Genomic DNA, 25528 nt, shown 5'->3' with positions numbered 1-25528 from the left:
CTGTTGTTTGAAGACTTGGCATCTATTTTTCCATTGTGGTGATGGAATCTTTATTTTCTTTAGTTTCATCACCTCTCCTTCACTCTCTATCTATGTCGTTTCTGTGATCTCAACCTACCAACTCTTGTGACAGTCATTTCATTGGGGCCTACATCAATCACTCTATTATCCCTGGCCAACAGGATCCATTTGAGCATGGGCATGGGGTCCAATTTAAGCAATTTCTGCAAAGAGGAGAAATGGCTTCTTTTATGCTGAACTTGAAAGTGTAAAGATATGATTGTGTAGCCCTTGACATACACTTTGTCACCTCAATTCAAGGACCTGCTCAAGGATGAAGTCAATCCCTCAAGAAAGGACAGTGAGAGACAGAGAGACACAGAGAGACACAGAGAGAGAGAGACGTGATGACAATTTTTAAATCTCTTCATTGCAGTCACACTTAAAGCCAAAATACCTCCGAATTTTTTAGTTTTGTCAGCCAATTTTTTAATTTCTTAAGCCAATTTGTTTTTAATCTTTTTTTCCACCTTACAAAAAAAAAGGATGTGGTCACAATTCTTTCTTATGTGACTGAGTGCTAAGCTTTTCTTAGTTAAACTTTTAATACATGGGTAATTTTACACCTATATCTACATCAAGATGACTGTCAGAGTGAAAGAGGGAACTATTAGTAATTACATGGGCCAAAGGGGTAAATTGTGACTGTGGCCGGCAAACCCAGAATGGTCATATTAACCATATTGCAAGTACTGGGCTGATTGACCTGCCTCCACTCCTTGCCGTGAGCTTAGATAAGACACCCCCAAAGCTTTCTTGGGACCTGAGCTCTAAGCACGTAAAAGACCTCTACTATGTGTGAGATAGACTTTGAAAAACCTTGCAGAGGATAAGCAGGAAGAAATATAATTTACTCACTGTAGTGTTATTACTGTGCTTTATCTTTTCTCCCTTCGATTTCCTGGCTTCTTTCTTTTCTCACTTCATTGGTTTTCCTCTTCACACTTGATGAACTTGTCTGTCATCATCACTCACAATGTACATTATGAGCTTGCTAGCAGCTATTGTTTTTCAATAAATACACATTTTAAATTTCACCTTGGGAATCTGTGGAAAATAAGGGTAAATAATAGAAATTGTGTTTTATGTAGCACTTTTCTGGAATTAGTATATTAAGGAATATCTGTGTGCCTAAAAATCTTGGAAAAACAAAGATGGGAGATTTATTAACACTTAATGGAATATATTGAAAAGTATCTTTTTAAAAACTGCAGAGTAGGGTTTTAAAAAGAACATGACTGTAAAATATTTCCCATTCCATTTTCTCAAATTATGCAAGAAAAGGCAGAAGTCTTTTGGCCTTCTAAGTTCCGCAGAGAATTCAGTTTCAAAAAGTGTTCCTTCCAATGCCAGTTCTTGATTTTAATTACAAATGAGAGCAGTACTAACGGGACTGTGGAAATGTATTGCCTTTAGAATGATAGTCTACTTATTGTTTTTAAATTCAAGGCTTGAAACTTTTTTTTTCACTTTTTAAATAAACTTCTTATTTGAAATAATTTTAGATACAGAAAAGTTCAAAGAGAGAAAAGAGTTTCCTTTCCCTTGGTTTCCCTTAATGTTAACATGCTATATAGGCATGATATACGTTTACTAAAACTAAAAAAATTAACATCCAGACATCACTATTAGCTGAAACACAGACTTTATTCATATTTCACCAAATTTCACTTTGATTCCAAGATGCTGTTGTTTTAAAATATGAAGGCATCTGGGGCTGGCCTGGTGGCCGAGTGGTTAAGTTCACACGCTCCACTTCAGTGGCCCAGTGTTTTGCTGGTTCAAATCCTGGTTGCGAACATAGCGCCACTCATCAAGCCATGCTGAGGCTGCATCCCGCATAGCAGAACTAGGACCTAGAATATACAGCTATGCACTCAGGGGCTTTGGGGAGAAGAAGGAAAAAAAAGAAGATTGGTAACAAATGCTAGTTCAGGGCCAATCTTAAAAAAAAATCGAGGCATCTGATTTCTGTTGTTGTTGTTTTAATTGAAGGATAGTTGACATAAACTATTGCGTTAGTTTCAGGTGTACAACATAATGATTTGACATTTATACGCATTATGAAATGATCACCATGATAAGTCTAGTAACTATCTGTCACTATACAAACTTATTACAATATTATTGACTATACTCCCTATGCTCTACATTGTATCCCGGTGACTTACTTATTTTATAACAGGAAGTTTGTATCTCTTAATCCCCTTCACCCACTTTACCAGTCTCACTACCCCCTCCCCTCTAGTGACCACCAGATTGTTCTCTGTATCTGAGTCTGTTTCTGTTTTGTTTTGTTTGTCCATCTGTTTTGTTTTTTAGATTCCACATATGAGTGAAATCATATGGTATTTGTCTTTCTCTGTCTAACTTATTTCACTTAGCATAATACCCTGTTGTCCATCCATGTTGTCACAAATAGCACGATTTCATTCTTTTTTATGGCTGAGCAATATTCCATGGTATATATATATCACATCTTCTTTATCCACTCATCTATGGATGAAAGCTTAGATTGCTTGCATATTTTGGCTATCGTAAATAATGCTCCAATGAACATAGGGGTGCATACATTCTTTTGAATTAGTGTTTTTGTTTTCTTCAAGTAAATACTTAGAAGTAGAATTGCAGGATCATATGGTGGTTCCATTTTTAATCTTTTGAGGAACCTCTATACTATTTTCCATTTTCCATAGTGGCTGTACCATTTTGCATTCCCACCAACAGTGCACAAGGGTTCCCTTTTCTCCACATCCTCCTCAAAACTTTTCTCTTGTCATTTTGGTAATAGCCATTCTAACAGGTGTGAGGTGCTATCTCCTTGTGGTTTTGATTTACATTTCCCTGATGATTAGTGATGTTGAGCATCTTTTCAAATGTCTGTTGACCATCTGTTGTCTTTTTTGGAAAAATGCCTATTTAGCTTCTCTGTCCTTTTTTTAATCAGATGTTTTGTTTTTTTGATATTGAGTTGCATGAGTTATTTATATATTTTGGATATTAACCCCTTATCAGATATATCATTTGCAAATATCTTCTCCCATTTGGGAGGTAGACTTTTCGTTTTGTTGATGGTTTCCTTTGGTGTGCAAAAGATTTTTAGTTTGATGTAGTCCCCCTTGTTTATTTTTGCTTTTGTTGCCCTTGCCTGAGGAGACAGATCCAAAAGACTACTGCTTAGACCAATGTCAGAGACTTTACTGCCTATGTTTCCTTCTAGGAGTTTTATGGTTTCAGCTCTTAAAGAATTATTTAAGCCTTTAATCCATTTTGAGTTAATTTTTGTGTATAGTGTAAGAAAATGATCCAGTTTCATTCTTTTCCATGTAACTGTCCAGTTTTTCCAACACCATTTATTGAAGAGACTGTCTTTTCCCATTGCATATTCTTGCCTCCTTTGTTATGAATTAACTGACCATAAAAGCGTGGGTTTATTTCTGGGCTCACTATTCTGTCTCATTGATCTGTGTGTGAGGCCTGAAAAGTTTTTACCTAATAAAGGAAGAAGTTTAACTACATTTTTTTTCTGTGAAAGGTGCTTATAGGAATTAGCCAATTTACAACTGACATACAATTTAAAGAATTTCTGCCCATGGTAAATAGTCTATTTCACATGTAGCTACAAATCACAACAAACTTCATACTCATTTGTTAAAATTCTCATTCTGTCATTATTTTCTCCCATATGGTAAGTTTCAACCTTATAGTCCAGGTTTTTTCTTTACAATGATGACTTAGGATCATTCTCAGTGCTGGTCAACAAACAAAAAGTTAGAAGGTGATTCATTCTTTCCATGCAGCTATATTAAAGTAAATACTCTTCTGCTTCGTAACTGTTCCTCAAAACATCATTTCCCATGAAGGCATCTTATAGAATGCCTAGATTTAGGGATTATTTCGGTGCCTGTGAAAATTACCTTTAACTTCTCGTAATATATAATTATGATTGAAAATTGTATTATGGACATCACTGTTTTCTAAAAGCTATAAATACTTGTATTTTGATTTTTATGAGGTCAACACAAGTTCTTAAGCACTTCCTCTTCTACACGTATGGGAGTAAAATTAAATGTGAGCCTCTATTAGAGTTCTTTTTATTTCATCAAAAATTTTGAAACTCTTTGATTATTTAAATTAACACAAGGTTCATAAAGAACCGGATTTTCTACACACAATAAATATTGAAGATTGGAAGAGTTAATGTGCTTCTACTACTATTATTAGTTTTAGTTATTGTTGATATAATAGTGAGGTAGTCTGTGCATACCACTTAAAAATAGCCCCAACAGGGGCCGGCCCGGTGGCGCAGCGGTTAAGTTCGCACGTTCCGCTTCTCGGTGGCCCGGGGTTCGCTGGTTCGGATCCCGGGTGCGGACATGGCACTGCTTGGCAGCCATGCTGTGGTAGGCACCCCACGTATAAACTAGAGGAAGATGGGCACGGATGTTAGCTCAGAGCCAGGCTTCCTCAGCAAAAAGAGGAGGACTGGCAGTAGTTAGCTCAGGGCTAATCTTCCTCAAAAAAAAAAACAAACTCATTTCAAAAAAAAAAAAAAAATTAGCCCCAACAGTCCATTAGGGTACAGGATGTGCAAGAGAAGGTTTCATTTTCCTCACCACACTCCTTCTGAAGCCCAGTCTCCTGAAGCAAACACTGCCTAGAGTTTCTTCTTTATTTAGTTCTTCAAATGATTGCATTATAAATTTATATTTATGTACTTATCTCTCTGTTTATGGATAGATTCATTTTGAACACGATCTCTTGGCTCCTTGCTATAATTGTTTCATTCTCTTTTCCTCTAGTATCTTCTTACTTTTAGCACTGACATTTTTATAGTTTCCCTGCTGATTTCTCTTTAACTTAATGTTGTAGATATTTATTCATTTATATTATATGTTTATATAATCTATATATTTACATTTGTATAACAATTATAGTTTATGTATTTATATCATTTAACATTATATAGTTAAAACAAATTTGATTGTTTGTTCATTAGACACAGAATTTACTGATTTCAAGCTAATGACTATGAGGCTATTTGTTATTCCTCTTTTTCCACGAATGTCTTCTGCCAATCTCTATCTTCTATTTCTATTCATTATAGTTTTATTTGCATAGTTCAGGTTTACAATAATTATAAACTATTCTTTAAATATGATGGTCTTCTATGTTTTATTGATAGATTGATGCTAAAAGTTTGAAACCATAAATACATTTAAAACATTAAACTTATATAAAAAATCTTTTACCCTAAAATAGTGTCAACTATTTTAAGTTAATGAAAGACAAAGTGTAATTCTATGCTATTTAATATCCACTAGTCAACGGATGATTTTCTACATGTCATATTTTAATGCAATCTTCTTTAATTTTTTTCAAACATTTCATATCTGCTGAGTCATACTTAGCTGCCTTTAGAAAATAAAAACCACAAGGCTGGCCGGGTGCCATCGTGGTTAATTTTGTGCGCTTAGCTGTGGCGGTCTGGGGTGCACAGGTTCAGATCCCGGGCATGGACCTAGCATCCCTAATCAAGTCATGCTGTGGTGGCATCTCACATAAAACAGAGCAAGATTGGCATAGATGTTAGCTCAGTGACAATCTTCCTCACGAAAAAGAGGAGGATTGGCAACAGATGTTAGCACAGGGCCGATCTTCCTCACGCACAAAAAAATCACCATTCTTTTGTTCTGAGATCTTGTTTTTCTTCATTTTCCAGCAAGATATTTTGAGTTAGTTGAATATCTGACTTAATTTTGCCTTAAAATTTGAACAATTATTCTAAGAATTGAGTGAATTCTTAATACTTAAACACATTATCGTCGTCTGTGATATAGGCTGGCTATCAAAAATGTGACAACAGTTGATTTTCATTTCTTTATTTCTATTTCTCTTTTTGTCTTGGCTTTTTACACTCATAATTATGAAAATTCAGCAAGATATTTCTAAATATGGGTCTTATTTTAGAATCTGACTCGGCCATTGGCGATGTCTTTCATTCTGGTGATTATATTTTCTTCTTCCTGGTTCTTCTCCTCCATCAATTGTTCTTCCTTCCGAAATTAACTTACGCAGACTTTCTGTCTCCTGTCTCTGTCTCCACATGTCTTCTTGTGTTTCTCCTATATTTTCCATCTCTTGCTGTGAATAGATCCATTAAAACTTCTTTTCCTTTCATCAATAGACTCCTCTAATTTCACTTGTTTTGCTAATTCAGATTTGTCCATCATTTTCATGTTGTTTGATTTCTTGAAATTTCTGATGTTAGGGTGGTCTGGGTTTATCTGTGACTCTAGGACTACAGTATTTGTAGTCTTTGTGGATCCTCCGCAGTTGTGCTGACTTGTTTCCCTTGAACGGGGATGACTCGTTTTGGTATGTGTAGGAAACTTGGACAGATACACATTTCTGGATGAGGAGCAGGCAGGCAGATGGAGATCACCAAAATTTCCAAATAAGAAAAGTTAATTCGCGAGTTAGACTTCAATGATGCTGTCATAACTTAAATTCTGTTGGTCCCAGAAAAGATGGGGGTGTGAGATGAATCAAATTCTGCCTGAGCTCTGTTTTGCAGAACAATTTGCAAATCGTTTAATGAAGAGCAATGCAGGAAAGTGCACCCCTGGCAGTGAGAGCAGCATGTGCAGAGGCAAGAGGGAATGTGGAACACATATGGAGGTGAAGTAGCTCAGCAGACAGTGTGTTCTGGATCTTTCCCCTCCCGACGTTGGCAAGGTTCTGGAATTTCAAATGTTCAGTCCTGCTCTTTGCCTATACCAATTGCTAGTTATCAGCAAGTGTGTGTGACTGTGTGTGTGTGTGGCAGGGGATCAGGGGAGTGTAGCTTTGTCTTTCTCTTATCTGAAATACTTTTGTTATCTGGCCAACTGCCTCTGATTTTCTTAAGTTGTCCTTCTTTCTCTGTTGGCATAATGTAAAGAGGAAATTTTTGCTTCAGAAAAAGTGTTCTTCCATTTATTTGTTTTCTAACTCTTAAGTAATATCTGTTATGAAGGTTTATATGTTGTTGAAATTAAATCTACAACATACAAACTTATTTTGCCTATTATTTATAGTAGGGAATACTAGAGAGTTGATTGAGGCATACAAATGGTATCCCCCTTCCAAACATGGACTTTATCTGCAAGTAATACCTTAATCAATCTCCATGAAGAAATAGGAGATTTAATGATGATGGTGGTCATCATCGAACTCATGTTCTTCCCTTTAGTTTCTGGTTATTGCTGAGTTTGGTTGGAACCATGTGGTTAACGTAATTAATTCTGGCCAATGGACTTTGAGTATAGTGATGAATGTTATCATAATAGGGTTATCCAGAGAAGCAGAAGCAGTGAGATCTATATCTATATAGATGTATACATAAGTGTGTATATACAAATATATATATACAGATATATAATCTGTATACATATATACATATTAGAGAGAAAGAGATTTTAAGGAATAGCTCATGAGATTGTGGGGACTGGCAAGTCCAAAATTAGTAGGGCAGGCCAGTAAGCTGGAAGTTCAGACAAGAGCTGATACTGTAATTTTGAGTCCGAACTCAGTCAGAGTCTCTGTATGGTAGTCTTGAGGAGATTTTATCTTCTTTAGGACTCCTCAGTCTTAAAGGTTTCAACTGATTGGACGAGGCCCATCTACATTATGGAGACGAATCCTCTTTATTCAAAGTTTACTTATTTAAGTGCTAATAATATCTTAAAAGTGCCTTCACAGCAACATCTAGACTGGTATTTGACCAAGCAAGTGGGCACCATATCCTAGCCAAGTCGACATGTTAAATTATCGCAGTTATCTTGATCCTGAGCAGTGAGGCTGCAGCATCTTCTACCTTCCTCTCTTCCACTCCATGGCGACACTGGGGATCAAGTGTTCCACATGACTAGCTTCAAGATAGATCAGAGATTTCTAAGCCGCATTCAGCTTTTTTACCCCACTTTTAAATAGACTTTATTTTTTAGAATAGTTTTAGGTCAAAGAAAAATTGAGCAGAGTACAGAGTTCCCATACATCCCCTGCCCCCACACATGCACAACCTCCCCTACTGTCGACATCCCCCACCAGAGTGGTACATTTGTTACAATTGATGAACCTATGTTGACACAACATTATCCTCCAGAGTCCATAGTTTACATTAGGGCTCTCTCTTGGTGTTGTACGTTCTATAGGTTTTGACAAGTGTGTAATAACATGTGCCGTAACTGTAGTATCATACAGAATAGTTTTACTGCCCTGAAAATCCTCTGTGCTCTGCCTATTCATCTCTCCCTCCCCCGTAACCCTTGGCAACCACTGATCTTTTCACTGTCTCCATAGTTTTGCCTTTTCCAGAATGTCATATGGTTGGAATCATACAATATGTAGCCTTTTCACATTGGCTTCTTTCACTTAGTGATATGAGTAATATGCATTTAAGGGTCCTCTATGTCTTTTCATGGCTTGATAGCTCATTTCTTTTTAGCACTGAATAATATCACATTGTCTGGTTGTACCACGGTTTCTTTATCCATTCACCTGGTGAAGAACATCTTGGTTGATTCCAAGTTTTGGTGATTATGAATAAAGCTGATATAAAAATCCATGCACAGGTTTTTGTGTGGACGTTGTTTTTGGTTTTTGTTTTTAAGTCAGAACTAGCCATTATTGTCGGAAGATGCTGAGTTTTGGAGATCTGCTTGTGTGACTAGAATTAATTATCTCTACTAACACAGCTGACCATGAATTATGTTGAAAAATGTTATCTAGGCACATTTGTACAGGGGCATTTCAACCTTACCAATGAGTCATTCAATCTCCAAGGTATAGGAATTTGCCTTTAATCAATAATATGAAACACATTTCAGCCTTTATCAGTAATTTCTTTGCCTAGATTATCTATTGCTCAATTTCATTCCCCCCCGATTTATTGAGATATAATCAACATATAACATTTTGTAAGTCTAAGATGTACAATGTGATGATTTGATACATTCATCTATTGTGAAATGACTACCACAGTAGAGTTAGTTAACACCTCCATCACCTTACGTTATTATCCTTTTGGGTGTGTGGGTAGTGAGAATATTTAAGATCTACTTTCTCAGCAGTTTTCAAGTATATATTACAGTATTGTTAACTATCGTCACCTTTGCTATACATTGGATCCCTAGAACTTATTCACTTTATAACTGGAAGTTTGTACCCCTTGACCAATATCTCCCCACCTACCCCTCCCACCACCCCCCAGCAACCACTGCTCTACTCTCTGTTTCTATGAGTTTGTTTTTTTTAGATTCCACGTGTAAGTGAGATCATGCAGTATGTCTTTCTCTGTCTGACTTATTTGACGTAGCTTAATACCCTCAAGGGCTGTCCATGTTGTAGCAAATGGCAGGATTTCCTTTTTTTCTCATGGCTGAATAATATTTCACTGTGTACATATATCGCATTTTCTTTATCCACTCATCTGTTGAGGGACATTTACGTTGTTTCCATATATTGGCTACTGTGAATAATGCTGCAATGAAGATGAACCTGCAGATCTCTTTGAGGCCCCATTTGAGTTTCTTCCAGATACATTCCCAAAAGTGGGATTGCTGGATCATATGGCAGTTCTGTTTTTAATCTTTTGAGGAATCTTCAAACTGTTTCCCGTAGAGGCTGCACCAATTTACATTCTCACCAACAGTATACAAGGATTCCCTTTCCTCCACTTTCTTGTCAACACTTATCACTTGTCTTTTTGATAGTAACCATTCTAACAGGAGTGAGATGATATCTCATTGTGGTTTTGATTTACATTTCCTTGATGATTAATGATATTGAGCACCTTTTGATTCACCTGTTGGCCATCTGTATGTCTTTTGATAAATGTCTGTTCAGATCCTCTGCCCATTTGTTAATTGAATTGTTTATTTTTTTGCTATTGAGTTAATGTTCTTGAGAACACTGCATCTCTCCAGATTCTCTAAATGATGGCCTGAATGAGATTTAAAAGTTTGGAAAGCTTACTTTGCTGAGGAAATTTTTGTATCTTTAAAAATTTTCCCTTCAAAGAGTGGAAATGGGGGCTGGCCCAGTGACATAGTGGATAAGTTGCAGACTCTGCTTTGGAGGCCTGGGGTTCACACATCTGGATCCCGGGTGTGGACCTACACACTGCTCATCAAGCCATGATGTGGTGGCATCCCACATACAAAGTATAGGAAAATTGGCATGGATGTTAGCACAGGAACCATCTTCCTCAAGCAAAAAGAGGAGGATTGGCTTAGATGTTAGTTCAGGGCCACCCATGAAAAACAATTGTTAGTTCCTCACCCATGAAAAAAAAAAGTGGAAAGGATGTAACTAAATACATTTCATTTTTTCCGTTGGCATCTAAAAGCAAAGTCTATTTTTTTACTTAGCTATTGCATGTCTAACTTTTCATCTTGGCTATGTCATTCTATTCTAGTTTATAACATTCCAATCTGATTCTTTCTTTATTTAAGAAGTTAAAATATATTTTTATTATTTTTTTCAAACCATTTAATATATATTTTCAATTAAGTAAATAAATAGGTAACATATAAATGTATAAAAATGTACCAGGCAGCCTTGAATATAATGCTTTAAAAATATTTAGCCATATGCAAATGGTAGTCAGACGTTTCTTACAAAGTTGCCATAGAATAGTAGTAGTAAATAGCAGAGTTAGACTAGATAGTCTTCTTAGCATTTTCTAATTAGAAAACTCAGTCGTTGGGCCCCACGGCTCAGCGGTTAAGTGTGCAGGTCCCACTTTGGCTGCCTGGGGTTTGCCGGTTCGGATCCCGGGTGCGGACATGGCACCACTTGGCAAGCAAGCCGTGCTGTGGTAGGTGTCTCACATATAAAGTAGAGGAAGATGGGCATGGACGTTAGCTCAGGGCCAATCTTCCTCAGCAAAAAGAGGAGGATTGGTGGCAGATGTTAGCTCAGGGCTAATCTTCCTCAAAAAAAGAAAACTCGATTTAATAAATTGCCAAATTAAATAAATGCATTAGCAAAAAGCTTCAAATAAAATAAAAGAAAACTCTATGTACTTATTGTCTATAAACAGAATGATGAGATGGTCTCTGCTCACCAAGTGCTTTGGATTTGGTTAATTGATCTATCTTTGGTGTAATAATATAAGAAGGTGTATATTTGTGTGTGTGTGTGTGTGTGTGTGTGTGTGTGTGTGAAAATATTCAATAAGATAAGAGAAGAATAAACATGAAACAAAAATACATTAGGAAATTATGCCAGTTACCCAACATAACACATACAGGTGGTGTGACCTTCTACAACATTTGTGATGTAGCTAGTATCATTTATTTTGATAGCTGCTCTATATTCAAAAAATTAAACACCTTCAACATTGTTAGTCATTGTGCTTGACATTAGGATGTAAGGATGAAAACCCTTGGAGTCTGCCCTCAAGTAATTCAATCTGGTAGGGAAGGCGCATATAAACAAACAAGCACACTGCTTCGTGATAAGGGCATCAATAAACATTGTAAGCTGATGACAGCAACAAGAGAGGAGAAATACAAGGTTACCAAGTGTATGATTTTTTCTAGTGGTTGGAAGGTCAGGTGAGGATTCGAGGAGGCTGGGCCATCTGATGAAAGCTTTCAATGATAAGAAGTAAAGGTCTTATGTCTGTAAGTATTTCCAATTTAAGACATTATCACTTGCATCTTTATCTTGCCAAACCTTCCAAGTACATACATATAGATATTTTATTTATCAGGTGGATAAAATTATAAAGGTTTTGAGAAAAGCACAATTTATAGCTGACATCTTCGGGATAGCAGGTCTTCAAAATCCCAGCCAAGCTAGAAGTACGTACTCGTTGCAGGAGTACCTGTAATAGCCTCTCCGATGGCTTGCTTCTCCATTTCTGATAATATGCCTTTAAAAACAATGTCCTTTAGGGTTCAATGGACCATGAAATAGTCTCAGCAGAAGTACCCCTGGTGCCAGCACCGAGACAAACATTCATTTTGGCTGTCAGCTAAAAGAACTGGGAAGAAATGAAGCCCATTTATTATGTACTGATATATTCTGACTAGATAATCCTTTTTAGTTGGAGACGCTATAAAAACAAGTGCAGATTACTGTTGGCGAAATAGTAAAAAATAAAATTCAGTTGAGCTGCAACAGTTTTGCTTCCAATTTCACAGCTGGGTAATTTTCTTTATAAACTTCTATTAAAAAGTTTTGCCGGGAATGAGTATATTATTAAATAAACAGTTTATAATATAGTAAAGTCAGATGAGTCAAGAGAACTTCAAAATGATAACTTTTTATATTTTTAAAATTTGATGGTTTTCTAAGTGTTACATGATATGTTGAGTTAAGTAACTTAATTAATAGGGATTGGCATTTTTATTAGCATGAAAATGTAGGTAAGATTTTTATAAACCTTTCTGTTTTAGGAAATGTTAAATAAATATCCTTTGTGTTTATAACTGTGGAAAAATAAATCCTAAATATTGGCTTTTGGTGGCCGGCCCCGTGGCCAAGTGGTTAAGTTCACACACTCTGATTCAGAAGCCCAGGGTTTCACCAGTTCGGATCCTGGGTGGGAACCTAGCATCGCTCATCAAGCCATGCTGAGGCGGCATCCCACACAGCACAACCAGAGGCACTCACAACTAGAATATACAACTGCGTACTGGGGGGCTTTGGGGAGAAGAATAAGAAAGAAAAAGATTGGCAACAGATGTTAGCTCAGGTGCCAATCTTAAAAAAAAAAAATTGGCTTTTTAATATCCTGAAATATTAAAAATGTAAGCTATTGCCTGTTTAGCCATAGCCTTCAAAAAATGATGGCAAATGTTATTAGAAGGTAAATAGAATAGGACAAAATTAACTCTTCAGGAGCGAAAGAATAAATATCTGAAACTTGGTGCAGCAACCAGTTGATCTGTTTTCCACCTTTCAAAGGAAACAGACACACGTTTAATGGTATTTTGCATTGTAAGAGGTCCTTTAGACATTTATCTAAACTGCTATTTTTTAAAATGGAAACTTACCTCTTAGCAAATGGTTTAATAAAACCAGTCTTTTGCCATCACTCTCTGTGATTCAAAGCTCTTTAGCCGCTCAGCCTGTTCTACGTGTGCTCCGGGCGTGAGTGAAAGAGCAATAGTGCCTACAATGGTATCCAGGTATTCTGATCTGGAATAAGTGAGGTGGATCATTACACATGGTGCTTCTGCCATTTTTATAGCAACTATCTCAGACTATGTCTCAACTCACAATAGCCAGACTTACTCCTTGTCCTGGTCTCTATCCTAAAGTACAAGGCAGTGAGAGTGGATTCGGAGAGCAATGGCGGCATTGTGGAGCATGTCCTAATGTTTTACCAGTTACACTCAATACAAAACTAATCTGTGTAAACACAAGGATTTTTTAATCTGACTTCTCTTTACTTTTTATCGTATCGTGGGAAAACTGCTGGATGAATTCTTGCCAAATTTTGAAGAGTCAGTTTGGGATAGTCTGGTTTGGAATACATGCTATGTGACACATTCAAAGCTTACTCTGGAGGGTCAGACTGTTTCAAAAAGATTCCTTAAAGAAGCCTATTTTGACAGTCACGTACACAGCTCTAAGTAGCTTGTCCAATGAGTAGTGACAAGATCTATTTATTTCACAGTTGTTAAGGATTTCCCAGTTAATGCCAGTGAGGCTCACCCACCCAAATGAATTCACTTGCCATCGTTTTCATAAACGTATCCTACAGTTAATCCTATCTATAGTAAGTTCTTTGAAGTAAGGAATGAGTTTTAAAGGAAGAAAGCAGATACACTTAATCCCTCTTTATTCCTATACATACATATTTTTTCTAATTACTACAAGTTCATTACGCAAAATCCAGCCATTACAGAAATATGTTCTGTATTTCACCAAACTTAAGATAATATGACTATTTTTTACCTATTACTAAGAAACAAATGACTTTTAATTAAACAATAATATAAAACTTTCTTATTTAAATACTTTTATGCTTTTGGAAAAAGATCTTTACAACTCATTTAGACAGAGATTTTTTTTTAACGTAGAAGAGGAAGAATTTCTCCTCTACCCTTTTAGAACCTCCAGCTGTGTCTAAGAATTAAACAGACAAAGGATAAATTAGCAAGAGAAAAGCATATATGTATTATTCTCTTTTTACCTGCACATGGGAGCTTTCACAAGAAAAATGAAGACTCAAAGAATCAGTTAGCGTCAAATGCTTATATACTAAGTTGGACAAAGAGTAGTAAATTACGAAAACATGACAAGAAAAAAGCGAGTTGGGCTAGGTATTTAATCATGAAAAAGTGACCAGGAAGGTAAGAATTTGCTTAACAAGGTTATTTATGCAGACTTCTCTCAGCCTCGACTCCTTATCCCTGGCTATAATAATGTTTCTTTCGTCCTGGTATTGGGAGGATATCTTTCTCATGAGGGTTTTATCTCTTGCTTTCAGGAATAAGATAGGAAGGTCAGAGTGTCCTTCTTGCATCTACTGTTTTTCAAACATCTTTAACTCAAAATAGTCAACATGCCAAAGCGGCATATTTTGGGGTAGCATGTTCTGAACTCGTTCATACGTCACCACCATTTTGTATATTGTATTAATTTCCTATTGTTGCTGTAACAAATTACCGTAAACTTAATAGTTGAAAGAACATATATTTGGAACAGAAATCTGGAAGTCAGAAGTCTAAAATGGGTCAGCAGGGCTGTTTCTTCCGGAGCAGAAGGGAAGAATCCAATTCCTTGCCTTTTCAACCTTCTAGAGGTTGCCTCTGCTCCTTGGCACAGCTCATTCCTCTGTCTTCAAGGCGAACAGCAGAGCGTCTTCAAATTCTCTCCCTGTCCCTTCTTCCCTCCGTTCCTGTCTCCTTTCCTTCCTCCGTCTATTCCTCACCCCACGTCTCTCCCCAACTCTCCCGTCTGCCTCTGTCATCACATCAGCTTCTCTGACTGATCCTCCTGCCTCTCTCTTTTAAAGACCTTTGTGATCACATTGGGCCCACATGGATAATCCAAACTAATCTTCCTGTCTCAAAATTCTTAACTTAGTCACATCTGTAAAATACCTTTTAGTATGCAAGCTAATATATTCACAAGTGTTGGGAATTAGGATGTAGACATCTTTGGATGCCATTATTCTACCTGCCACATGTATATAAAAGGAAAAATATAAGTGAAATAAACAAATTATGATATCTCTTAATTTTCATATCCAGAGTCTACATTTAAAAAATGTTTATTAGATTGAAACAGATAATGACAACACTCTAAAGACTAACGTTATATTTAGTGATCGTTCACACAGAAAATGCTAAACTTCTTTCCATTATAATTTGAGACACAAAGATTTAACTAGAAAAACAAGATTGTAAGAGAGTTCAATTTTTTAATACTTCAATTATTCTATTAAAAATGCAAAATGATCATTGAATGCCATTATCAGCCTCAAATTTAAGTAATTCAAGAATTATTGCAATATTTAATAAATTAATTGTAACCAAATTGTAATTGATTGCATTTGATAAAAAATACCTTTGACTTTATAACTGGAAAAACCCAGCAAAGCAGTTTTCTCCTCTATAGTGGTACGATCAATGAGAAAAGCATAGTTGTAAATATCTGTGGGTTTATTAACCTGACTGATGACAAAATCAGTTGTAAGCATACGAGGAAGCTGTTTATATTTCTTATTCAAAAGAAGAAAAGCCTACGACCAGATCTTAAAGACAAAAGCTTCAAAAGTTATTCAGCTTTCTTAATTTTTGTAATGACTTATTAAATAACTCACCGATTAGCCTCTTTCAAGAAGCCTTTTTATCCCGGTTTAGAAAGGAATTCCAATATTTTATTTACATTAACCTGTCTAGCTCCTAAAAGCGTATTAAGGAAAATTATTATATTAAAGTAGAAAAAAATTATTTATAGAAATATAAAGCACTTATTGAGAAAGTGAAAATATCAAGTATATAGAATTAAATAAAATACTGCAAAGTGAACACATGAGGCATGAAAAAATGAGGATAAAAATAGAATATTGTGGGCTGGCCTGGCGGGGTAGTGGTTAAGTTGTGTGCTCCACCTGGGCGGCCTGGGGTAGCAGGTTCACATCCTGGGCGTGGACCTACATACCTCTCAGCAAGCCATGCTGTGGTAGCATCTCATATATAAAATAGAGGAAGATTGGCACAGATGTTAGCTCAAGGACAATCTTCCTCAAGAAAAAGAAGATTGGCAACAGATGTTAGCTCAGGGCCAATCCTACATGAGCACACACACACACACGCAAAATAGAATATTGCTTGTACTCAAGAAGATTATGCCACCTCATGCCATCTCTGAATCTCTCCTTGCTCTCTCTATTCCAAAAGTAACCACTCTCCTCAAGAACATTTTAGTTTCACGTATTCTGAACTTTACACAAATTGAATAACATAGCAAGCTTGTGCGTTTGCATATGTATGTGTGTGTAGCTTTATTTGCTTTATACTTTGAAATTAATGCGTTTTATTGTGTGAACTATAGTTATTTCATTTTCACCCCTGTATATTATTCCACTGATAGAATATGCCACAATTTATTTACACATTCTGTAGTTGATGGACATTTTGTTTGTTTTCAATTTGAGAATATTCTGAATAATGCTTATTTGAATAATCATCAATTACCTATCTTTTGGGGGCAAATGCATATATGTTTCTGTTGGATATATAAGTAGGAGTGAAATAGCATAGTCATTGGACATGGATGTATTCAATTTTGGGTGACACCACTGTGCTAATTTCCAAAGTGATTAAACTACTTTTTACTCTTATGAATAGTGTATGAAAGTTCCAGTTGCTTCCTTTATATCCTTGTCAATAGTTTAATTATTAGACTTTTTCACTTTAGGCATTCTGGTATATGTGTACTAGTATTTCACGTTAAACTAGTATTATATTCTAAATTGGCATTTTCTTGGTTACTAATGAGGTTGAGCACTTAAGCATATTTTCATAACGTTTGCTGGGTTTTTGGATATCTCCTTTTGTGAAATTTCTACTTAATTATTTTGCTCATTTTTCTATTCCATTATCTGTCTTTTTCTTTATTACTTATACGAGCTCCTTATGTATTGTGGATCCTAGCCCTTCATTAATTATATATTGCAAACATCTCATCCCATAATATGGCTTGTCTTTGCATACTTTTAAGGGAGGTTTTAAATTAATCACCATTTTTTGATTTTTAATGACCAATTTATCAATATTTTTCATTAGGCAAAGTGTTCTTTGTGTCTCAGTTAGGATATTTTTTTTTTACTAAATTTTCGGTAACAATGTTCTGTACTGGGCTTGTAGTATGTATGTAGTTAATAAACTTGTAAAGAAGGAATGAATGAATAGAAGAGTGATTGTTGATGGCCACTTCTCGGGCATGATGACAGTGACAGGGAGACCTTCAAGCCTGGTTTGCTGCAATCCAAGTCCACTCACTGGAGACACCAGGAGCGTGAATCTCCTGCTTTTCCCAAATGCGATTTTTTTTAGGCAGAGATGTCAACTACTTAATAAAACATACGAGGGACCACATATTGCTATGTGATTATCAGACCATAGAACTGATTGATTACATTGACCGACCGTGGCGGGATAGGCAGTAAGTATGCTAGATCCCACAAGGTCTCAAATACATATTTTTATATTTACATATTTACACAAGATTCTTCCTATGTTTTTATTCCAACAAGGTATCTTCCTGGAGTAATTTTACTCCCCGAGTAGCCCAATAATGCAGCCTACTTCTATACAAACCCAAATCAGGCATGGACACCCAACACCCTGTGTGACCAAATCATGATTTGTGCAGTGTTTGCCCTTCTAGTCTAACCTGTTTGACATCAACATGGTCTGTCCTTGGGGATAATCCTAGGGCTAGTCTGTTTTCTTCTAGGCACATGCTATCCATATAATATTTAGTGATCAAAAATGTGCAAAGAAACAGACATTTACTAATGATTATAATAGGCACCAGCTGGAGTTAAACATCACACGTTTAAAAGCTGTCTTTGTTCTTTGTTTCTTTGTTCCTGTGTTTTAGTGAAACCCTTTTACTCCCCTTATTAAAAAATTTTTAGACTTATTTTTATAATTTATTTTATTTCTAGCATTGTAATTTCCCTCAGATCAGTTTTACAAATCATCAGGGTGTGCAAAAACAAACAAATAAACAAAATGACTGAATTATTGCTCTTCCCAGACTAGCTCCAGATTTTCATCTGCAATTAAACACACCAAAATTTTTCAGTGACCCAGATTTTAAAAGCCACACCCACATTTAATTCTTTATCTGGGAAGCTGTCAAATCTTATAGATTCCATTTCTGCAATGTTTCCTCCTTTCCATTCTCTTTTCTGGGACCCAAATTCAAGACCTTAGGGCTCTGACTGGAGCCCTTTTGAAGTCATCCAACGTAGGGTTGCTAGATTATGTTTCCTAATGCATCAATTTAATCATAATGTTTCACTCCTTAGAACTCTAATAAATCCCTATTGCTGACAATTTAATGACCAATGATTTTGATTAAAAAGGCTTCCTAACGTATTCTTATTTACTTTTCAAAGCATATCAGTCCCTACCTCTAGTGGATAACCCAGAGTGCTTTATTCGCTAGATCTCAGAATTATCCTGCATATTTTTAGCTCCACAGTTTTGTTCATCCTTTTATTCCTAGACTGCTATATGACATATGCTCTTTTGCAAAAGCATTTATCCTTCAAAGGCTTTTTCGAATGCCTCCTCTGTAACGGTGACTTTTCCTGCCTGGTCTGTGCCTAAACTAGATATTGGCGCTCCTTTCTTGGGCTTTTCTCTTTGGGTCCGCTTATAGCTTGAGTCAACATAGTCCTAAGAGTTGTGAACACAGTAGTGCAATTATGCTGTACAATCACCCTTAAGGGGTAACCCCTGGAGTGAAAAATGTCGATGTCCTGCTCAGCTTTCCCTTTCACTGTTTCTGTGCCCACCCTTCCTCTCCTACTCCCACCTTGGTGTGCTTTCCCTTCCAACAGCAGGTATGCAGCTCTTTATCAGAGGCATGCCCTCGGGCTACTGGAGTCTGCTTGCCCTAAGGTACAAGCTGTAAGAGCTGTACGTGCCTGGGAGTTGATATCCCCTGGCGGAAGCCTTTGGCCAATGACCAAACTGATGCTGGAGTGTGAAAGTCCAGCACCCTGCTGAGGACAACCCAAGAGGGGCTTACACTGCAGTTTCCCGGTGGGCTCAGGCCAATGTTGCCTGAGACGACAGGACTTTGCCTGAGACGGCGTCTTGCTTGGCTACCACCCCTCTGCCCTTCCTCTCCCTTACCAGTTTTTCCTAGGAGAATTCCTTAATATCATGTACCCAAGTGTTTATTTCAGGGTCTGCCTTTGAGGAATGCAATCTAAGACGGCCCATGAAAGCAGTCCAAATACCTCCAGGTGTCCCAGTTTATGCTAACTAGACATAGCTAGAGGGATAAATCAAATTGCTTAGGTCCCCAAATATGAAGTGCAAGATACTACCGCCCTGGTATTCTGAATAGGTTCTAATGTATGGTTGCTTTTGGCCTGGCTTTTAAACCCCTATGGGTGTTTAAAAGGGGCTGTTGAAGGAGAGAAGTTTAGCATTTATCATTTATGTCTGGGATAACCGAGGGCAGACACGCTTGCCCATATAAGCATATTGTTGTAATGACTCTGATGGAATTGGCTGTAGTTTGTGCCCCTGGCTTGAAGAGTCTGAACTCCCTTGGGCCATTTGAGTCTGGAATTTGATTAGTGTTGGCTGCAGTCTAGTCCCTTATCAGCTATTTCTGCAACACGTCAATTCTGTGTCATTCAGCAATGTCTTTGTTGGGAAATAATTCTGACAATCTGGTCTATTTTAAATTTATCAAATAATTGTATGCATCCTAGTCTTAGGGATTTTCCACTAAAATGCTCCATATTTTCTTCTTGACAAGCTCCATCTCACTTTCTGTTAAGTTGTGATAAGCAGCCGGTGTCGGGCTAAGAGACCACGGATTGCTATATTTTTAGTTCTGAAGGCTCTATCAAAATACCCAAAATAAAAGAGAAGGTTTATAGAAGACCTTTAAACTCTATCATTCTCCGAGATTGTATAGATATTGCTAAGTCTGCCTCTATCATTTTTATAACCTTGTTTCTTGAAATCAAGTATTTCTCCTACATTTTTCTTTACAATTCTTATAGTCTTTTATAAAATGTTTGGCTACAAGACACTTACACAACACAGGAGAGCCCTAACTCCTGGCATATCATTTTATCAGCTCTCTGCCTTATATTGTATTATATTATGCATTCACAATACTGTATTTGTTTGCTTCACAATGGTCTCATGAGAGAAGAAAGTAGAGTAGAGAATGGCAGGTGGGTAAATTAGAAGGGAGTAGATAGGCTCCCTATCTACTGTAATTGAGAAATTGTAATTTATCAATTAATTGTAAATTATCTTTACTCTTTTATACAAGTACAAAATATACTGAATCAGGGCATACTGATTTTTAAACTTTTTGATAAATTGTAATTTATAAAAATCATGTTTTCATGTAGTAAAATACTCATCTGTCAGTTAAGAATACCCTTTTGATAAATATTTTTATATGCATTAAGGATAAATTTTGTATTCTTAATAAGGCACAACAGTTAGCATTTATAATAATAGTCCTCACTGCTTTGTTTAGTCTTAGGAGGATGTAGCCCAGAGAGAGAGAAATTCCTGCTTCTGATATAATGGCAGTGGGAGAAAGAGAAAAGACGAGTGAAAAGCTGGTTTTGCTATAAAGGATTAGAACTGGGGTGACACTGCTTCAGGAGATATGTGGATATACAGTTATGAGGAAACACTTCTGTAAGGATGACACACTGAAAACTGATCCCAATCCTGCAGCTCTACCACTGGAAGAACGATGAAGATCCACATCGTCCACCCATAGGTTGCAAATGCCTCTAGGAAAGAAGGCCCAGACTCTTAAGGGTCTGCGTATGGACACCATGGGTGCCGTTGCTGCATTTCTATGTGTTACTCACCTCCTTATGCTTCTCACTGTGAGATCTTGAAACTTGTATTAGCTCTGTCCACAGCAAACTGGACGGAAACTTGGCTTCCTTTACTATTTTCCATAAAAGATACAATCATACTCAGCAGTGTTTGGGTATAGTAACCTTACTCTTGACTCTCAGTGTACAGTGCAGAATAACAGAGGGCATGCACAGCCTCAGATGCATCAATGCCATCCACCCTGAGACGCCCTTGCCTTCCAGAGCCTATCTACTCCCTTCTAATTTATCCACTTTCCGTGTGGGCACCCTGGACAGTGTATCCTTATTCTCTACTCTACTTTCTTCTCTCATGAGACCAATCTGGCTACCTTACTCCCCCATTCTTCAGTTCCCCAGATACTTTTGCTTATCTAAATCCCTCTGAAATTCTGTTAAATATACTTTTCTCAATCTGATTTAATAATAATTCCCTACCTTATAGTATGATACACACTGGAAAGCAGCCGTGAGCAGAGTAGTACGGTGACACAGCAGAAGCAGCCATTTCTTCTCAGGGGTGAAGATCATGTGAGGTCTTCTAAGAGGAGATTATTTTTGAACTGGTACTGAAATAATTAGCAGGATAAGAAAGGCCTAACTGGTGAACAGAGAGCAACAGAGTGTATTCTACAAATAAACAACAACGACTTTCTAAATGTAAGGTGCTCTTGAAAAATAACACATTGTGACTCATTATCTTTGGTTGATTTCCATGAGAAATAGATTCTGAGTAGGAGATTTGCTGCAGAAGGTTTACTGGGGAGCGCTCTTGGGAACAATTTCACTAAAAGGGGAAGCAGGACTCAGCCAAGAGAAAAGTTGGACCATGGCGTCATTGGAACAGAAGCCTCAGGAGATCTTCTGAAGCTCCAGAGCTGGACAGTCCCTCAGGGTGGTCCCCAGTCAACAGGAATGGGCTGGGCCTTAGTATCCCAACACTGACCTGCCATTAAATGTGGGCTGCCTCTGAGAAGAGGTCATAAATAAGGGCAGCCAGCTCTCTTCTGGAGAGGACAGTGACCAGAGGCAGCTGGGAAATTTTGTGCTAGGCTCCTGAAAGGAATCGGGATGGCACACCACAGCATGTTCCACACTCGCTGTGGGATGCACGTATTCTTTAGTTATCAACTCTGACCGTAGATCCCAGCTGTTCTCTTTTTGCACTGACTAAAGAAAATGTAGCATATAATGTAAGCATACACATTAGTAGAACTGACGGTCAGTTTTACTAAGTACTAGAAAATTAATCACCTTCAAAATAGCTTATGTTAACTTTCCTGAGACATATAGGTGTAAATAATGCCTAATCATTTCCTTAGAAGTAGCAAATAAGAGAATAGACATAATCGCATGTTTATCCTGGCTAATAATTTTGAAAGTTTATGACAACTGGCTGGGGGATTCTAGACCCTCTGATTAAGGTGGATTTAGGTTTTATCTTGGATCAGTAGAAAAAATGACCTAGATGACTTACTTAGGACTAAGTGATTCCAATTTTATCCTGACATATGGTTAAATCTTATGATAATTGAGTCAGTCCCTCCTGAGAAATGCCAAATGCTAAATGTGTCTTTTCCAATATGCATACTATATTCAACATAGTAAGGTCAAAGTCCTAAAATTATAGATAGGCCTATAATGGATGTATTAATGATGTGACACTGTCAAAACTTAATATTTCTGAACATCTTGTATCACTACTTAATTTTTTATATCACTAAGTAGTAGATTGCCACACATTACAAATTTTATACCGCAGTGATTGCAGTAATTAAACTCATTGAAGCCTGACTCAATGTAAAGTGGAAAGATAATGAATAAACATAATCTTGTCATCTTTGTCATATGAAGAATGCATGCCCTTCATTTTTGAAGACTGGGAGAATTTATTAGGAATGAGTTTATTTTTGACTGTGTGTTTTCGATAAGCAGAAACAGTAAAAGGGAGTTAGGTTAAGTTGGAGTAGAAAAGTACATTAGTTATTCAAGAAAATTTGCACTATATGTACCCACCTAAATTAAGTTAGTAAATGATCTAGGAGAATATCAGATGATCATGTCATTAAATATGAAAAAAAGCATTTGGCAAAATTCAGGACTCATTCATGATAAAAACTGAGCAAACAAAGAATGAGATGGAAGTTCCTCTATCTGATAAAGGACATATAAGAAAATCCTACATCAAACATAATACTCAACAGTTATATATTAAATGTTTCCTATAAGATGAGAAACAAGAAAGGACGACAAGTCCCTCCTCTTTGAGTTAACATGATGCTGGAAGTCCTAGTCAGGACAATAATGCAATAAAATAAAAGCATGAATCCTAGAAAGGAAACGACGCAAGTTAACAAGCGAATTTAATGAGGCAGAGCATGTGGCTGATACATGAAAATCAAATGAAGTTTCATATTCTAGCAGCAAATAATTAGAACATGAAATTTTAAAAAATATTGTTCCTAATGCATCAACAAACACAAACTTAATGAGTGATATGCAAAACCCCTCTATAATGAAAACTACACAATTTTTCAGAGAGTAGTTAAAGGAAACCTAAATAAATAAGAGCGACGATAACAGCCTTGTGAATTAGAAGACTCAATACTCTTAAGATGTCCTTTTTCCTTCTATTAGTTTCTAGGGCCGCCATAACAAAGTCCCACAAACCGGGTAGCTTGAATAATGGAAATTTACTGTCTCACATTTCTGGAAGCTACAAGTCTGAAATCAAGGTCCTTCTGTCTACTGTGAGGGAAAATCTCTTCCATTCTTCTCTCCTAGATTCTGGTGGCTTGCTGGCAATGTTTTGTGTTCCTTGGCTTATAAGTGCATCACTTAACCTCTACTTTCATGTCACATAGCATTCTGCTAGTGTATGTATCTGTGTGCAAATTTCCCCTTTGTCTAAGGACACCAGTCATTGCATTCGAAAGCCACTCTACTTCAGTATGGCTCCATCTTATCTAAGTATATCAGCAATGGCCCCGTTTCCAAATAAAGCCATATTTCTAGGTATTGGGGACTTGTTGGTATTAGGGACCTGAATTTTGGGGATGATGCAATTAAACACATAAAACTCTACAAATTTATTTATAATTTCTATAAAATTCCAGCAGGATATTTTTTTTTTTGGTACAAATTAACAATCTGATGCTAAATTTACATGGATAGTCCACGGACCTAGAATAGTCAAAACTTCATGAAAAGAAAACAAACATTAGAAGGCTAACACAACCTGTCTTCAAGATTTACTATAAATTCATAATACTCAAGATGTGTGGTAGTGGCTTAATTCAGAGGAATCGATCAATAGAACAAAATAGAGGGTCCAGAACTAGCCCAAGTGTATAAAGTCAATTGATTTTTTAATAACGTTGTTAAGGTAACTCAAAGGCAAAACGATGGTCTTTTCAACTAATGGAACTGAAATAGCTACAAAAATATTTGTTAAAATTATTCTTGGGATGGGCCCAGCGGCACAGCTCTAAGTTTGCACATTCCACTTGGGTGGCCCCAGGGTTCACCAGTTCAGATCCTGAGTGTGGACCTACGTACTGCTTGTCAAGTCATGCTGTGGCAGGTGTCCCATACATAAAAAGTAGAGGAAGATGGGCATGGATGTTAGCTCAGGGCCAGTCTTCCTCAGCAAAAAGAGGAGGATTGGCAGCAAATGTTAGCTCAGGGCTAATCTTCTTCTTCAAAAAAAATAATAAAAAAAGGAAAAGGAAACAAAAAAATTAAAAATAAAAAAAGGAAAAAATTATTCTTAACTTTTATCTCACATCATACATTAAAATTAAGTTTTGGATCACAAACCTAAACATAAAAGTTAAACTAAAAAATTTCTTTAAAAAAACAGAAGACAACATCCTCACAAACATTGAGTAGGAAATATTTTTTAGGATGCATAAAACACTAAGCATAAAAGTAAAAAAATATATACACACACACATATACTACACAAAATGATAAAATGAACATCATCAAAATTACAAACTGCTTTTCAAGAGACACTGATAATACCAAGTTGTTGGGTGACACTGACTTGGGAAAGCCCATCACAACAGTCCAACCTGGAAGACTGCTTCTCTCTGTGTGCCCGAGAGTCCCTCTCCGACCAAGACACACTGGCCTGGGGAAACCCTCCCACCCCCTCAGGTACCGCCAGCAGGTATGCAAGGGAGTCCCAGTGGCATCAGATAAACCAAGTAGATCAAAAATAATGACCACAAAGCCTCTGAAAATTAAACTTATGGAACCACAGACCAAAGAGGCAAGGTAGGAACAGCTGGCTTAACCTAAACAAAGTGACTGCCTGATAAAATAAAACACTTAAATAGGATCCAT

The 25528-nt window shown here is 36.8% G+C and overlaps 1 long non-coding RNA gene across 1 annotated transcript in view; it reads right to left on the bottom strand.

Moving 5' to 3' along the window:
- Positions 1–1688: 1688 nt before the first annotated feature.
- The window catches only part of LOC111768440 (uncharacterized), a 91982-nt gene continuing 68142 nt past the window's right edge, over positions 1689–25528 (bottom strand). The window contains exons 4-6 of the long non-coding RNA XR_011427388.1: positions 21617–21747; positions 13110–13254; positions 1689–1944 (exon numbers count right to left, since the gene is read on the bottom strand). This is a non-coding gene — a long non-coding RNA (uncharacterized lncRNA). The remainder of the gene's footprint in view (positions 1945–13109; positions 13255–21616; positions 21748–25528) is intronic.

The sequence above is a fragment of the Equus caballus genome, chromosome 16 (genome assembly GCF_041296265.1).
Source record: "Equus caballus isolate H_3958 breed thoroughbred chromosome 16, TB-T2T, whole genome shotgun sequence".
Classification (NCBI taxonomy): domain Eukaryota; kingdom Metazoa; phylum Chordata; class Mammalia; order Perissodactyla; family Equidae; genus Equus; species Equus caballus.
This window is presented reverse-complemented; position numbering and strand designations above follow the sequence as displayed.